The sequence below is a fragment of the Stegostoma tigrinum genome, chromosome 27 (genome assembly GCF_030684315.1).
Source record: "Stegostoma tigrinum isolate sSteTig4 chromosome 27, sSteTig4.hap1, whole genome shotgun sequence".
NCBI classification, from domain to species: domain Eukaryota; kingdom Metazoa; phylum Chordata; class Chondrichthyes; order Orectolobiformes; family Stegostomatidae; genus Stegostoma; species Stegostoma tigrinum.
The window spans coordinates 25,352,696-25,356,261 of record NC_081380.1 but is presented as its reverse complement, the minus strand read 5'-3'; positions in this window follow the sequence as shown (position 1 = coordinate 25,356,261).

The following is a 3,566-nucleotide window of genomic DNA, read 5'->3' as shown; positions in this document are numbered from 1 at the left end:
CAAATCTGCTCTCTCTCATTCTTGACTCTTCCACCAGCAGAAACAGTTTACTCACTATCGATTTGATCCAGACGACTCATGATTTTGAATACCTATAACAAATCGCCTGTCAACATTCTCCAAGTAAAACAAGCTCAACATTTCCAATCTATCTACTAAAATGAAATTCTGCATTCATGAAACCAAGCGGAGGTGTTCTGCAAAGCGGTCCCCAAGCCTCTCTTTGGCTTCCCCAATGTAGAGGAAGCCACAACGGGTACAGCGGATGCAGTATACCACATTGGCAGGTGTGCTTGATGTGGAAAGTCATCTTGGGGCCTGCGATGTGGGTGAGGGAGGAGGTGTGGGGGCAAGTGTAGCACTTCCTGTGGTTGCAGGGGTAAGTGCCAGGTGTGGTTGGGTTGGAGGGGAGTGTGGAGTGAACAAGGGAGTCACAGAGAGAGTGGTCTTTCCGGAAAGCAGACAAGGGTGGGGATGGAAAAATGTCTTTGGTGGTGGGGTCGGATTGTAGATGGCGGAAGTGTCAGAGGATGATGCATTGTATCCGGAGGTTGGTGGTATGTGAGGACGAGGGGGATTCTATTTTGGTGGTTATTGCAGGGGCGGGTGGGCGGGATGAGTTGTGGAAATGCGGGAGACATGGTCAAGGGTGTTCTCAACCACTGTGGGGGGGATGTTTCAGTCCTTGAAAAACGAGGACATCTGAGATGTACAGGAGTGGAATGCCTCACCCTGGGAGCAGATGCGGTGGAGGTGAAGGAATTGGGAATAGGAGATGGAATTTTTGCAGGAAGTTGGGTGGGAGGAGGTGTATTCTAGGTAGCTGTGGGAGTCGGTGGGCTTGAAATGGATATCTGTTTCTAGGTGGTTGCCTGAGATGGAGACAGAGAGGTCCAGGAAGATGAGGGATGTGTTGGAGATGGCCCAGGTGAACTTGAGGTTGGGATGGAAGGTGTAGGTGAAGTGGATGAAATGTTCAAGCTCCTCTTGGGAGCATGAGGCAGCGCCAAAGCAGTCATCGATATAACAGAGGAAGACTTGGGGCTTAGGGCCAGTGTAGGTGCAGAAGAGGGACTGTTTCACGTAACCTACAAAGAGACAGGCATAGCTTGGGCCCGTGTGGGTACTCATGGCCACCCGCTTTGTCTGTAGGAAGTTGGAGGAATCGAAAGAGAAGTTGTTGAGGGTGAGGACAAGTTTGGCTAGGCGGATTAGAGTGTCGGTGGAGGGGATCTGGTCGGGCCTGCCGGACAGGAAGAAGTGGAGGGCCTTTAGGCCATCTGCAAGGGGAATGCAGGTGTATAGGGACTGGATGTCCATGGTAAAAATGAGGTGTTGGGGACTGGGGAATTGGAAGTTCTGGAGGAGCTGGAGGGCTTGGGTGGCTTCTGTTCATATTCACTTTGTGCACTCTCCCCAAACACAGATCATCCCATTGTTTCTGTGCTATCTCAGCAGCTCTGACAGTATCTGTGGAAAGAAATTTCATATCCAGTAACACTTCATCAGATCTGCTGAGTTTCTCCAGCAATTTCTGATTTTGTTTGTTTCAGATCTCCAGCATGTGCTTTGTATTATTCTCTCCCACTTCTGCTCACTTTAATTCAATGTGTATGCAGGGGAATGCTAAGCAACAGGTATCCATTTTAATGTCTAGGGTTTTACAGCAGAGTTGGCATAGTTTCATTGCAGAAATGACCATATCCTACGATGTAACATTCTCTGAGGCAATATTTGGTTTAGGGTTTTATATGGGCCAGGGAATGCAGAATTTCTGCATACTTCTACAGGGCCAGTGGGTTTTGGTGAATAGTGAATCCCAGGGTCTGGCCATAACAAAAAGAGGTGTTGCTGTGGTGTAGCAAGTTGTGGACACTGCCAACCTCCCAGGTCCTGTAAGCTTCTGATGTTCTGACAGCAGCACTGGTGTGAAGGTTTGGCGGAGTCAGTGGTGAGCTAGAGAGATGAAGTATCCATTTCCTTTCATGTCGGGAATTCTGGAGGTGTGTATATTCCTCACAGCAGCGGCACAATAGAAAGCTATATATTTGCAAGGCCAGATTTGCAGTTTAAGAGAATGACAGACGATCAGCTAATAGGCATCTCAGCTGCCCAGCAATAACCCTGTCTCCAATTCCTGAACTCTGCTGGAAAACACAACTAATTCAATCCCAACCTTCATATCGGCATTGTTAACTTTTCAGTGATACTCTCAGATATGGGTGGCACTTTTATCTCACAGAGCCAGGGAGGTTCAATTCCAGCCTCAGGTAACTGTCCATGTGGATTTTGCATTTACTCCCTGTTTCTGCAGAATGTGCCTGTTTCCGCCCTCAGTCCAAAGATGTGCAGGTTAGATTGACTGGTCATACTGAACTGCCCTGGAATGTGCAAGCTAAGTGTGGAAAGCAAGGGTATATGCAGGGCTACAGGAATAGGGTAGGGGCTTGGGTCTGGGCTGGATTCTTTTCAGAGAGTCGGTGCAGCAAAGATGGGCCGAATGGCTTCTTCCCGCATGGTACAGAATCGAGCTTTTTACCACAGCACACATCCTCGGGCCCTGTAAGATTTCATTTAATAGTTCCCATTTGTGTCGCCTTTCTATGACTCTAAGGTCGGTCGTGGTGGAGGGAAGATTTAACTGTACAAATGCCCTGCTTACCTGTTTTCAGTGAAGAATTAAGAGCGTGTAACGGAAAACAATGTGCAAATCCCCCCTTCCCCAACCCAAGGATAACAAACATCTTAGAGACACTCGGTTCGAAGCGTGGGACGACCAGTTAAACGATCGCTTGGAAAGGATTCTCCCTATTTCTTCCAAGTTATTAACAACCTGCGTTCAAATCGTATCAATATTCATGTTTAAAGCTCGGTGTTTTGCAATAACTTGCGAAGATAAATCTGGGTCTATAAAATATGGAGCTGGAGGTGCAGAGCAAGTCAGATAACGGGACCAGGAAAGCTGATGTTTCGGGTCTTTCTGAAGAAGGGTCTAGGCCCGAAACATCAGCTTTCCTGCTCCTCTGATGCTGCTTGACCTGCTGCGTTGATCCAGCTCTACACCTTGTTATCTCAGATTCTCCAGCATCGGCAGTTCCTACTAACTCTGGAGAAACTCAGCAGGTTTGGCAGCATCTGGGAAGTTAGAAAACAGAGTTAACGTTTCGAGTCCAGTGATCCCTCTTCAGAAATTGTCACTGGAACCGTTTTGCCTTTCTGTACGATTTGTTTCACTGGTTTTAAATGAGTGCAGCAGTGTTTTACTTTCTAATATTAAGAACTGTGGCAGCAGCCCATGTTTCGTGGTCTCACCAGAAGGCGCTGGGACGACGAGAATGAAAGGGTAATTTCCATCAGCTCCCGGGAAGAAATGGACACATTGCTGTTACTTGATCGGATCCTTTTTCCTGTTGGGAAACAAAGGCTTGGGAACAAAGTAGCCGGAGCCCGAGCAATCCCCTCCCAGTGACATAACCGACGGCCAATCAGCGCGGGCCTCAGTACGTCATCTTGTCAGTTTCACCAATCGGATCGCGGGAATTTCACTCCGCTACAAAGTTGCGCCA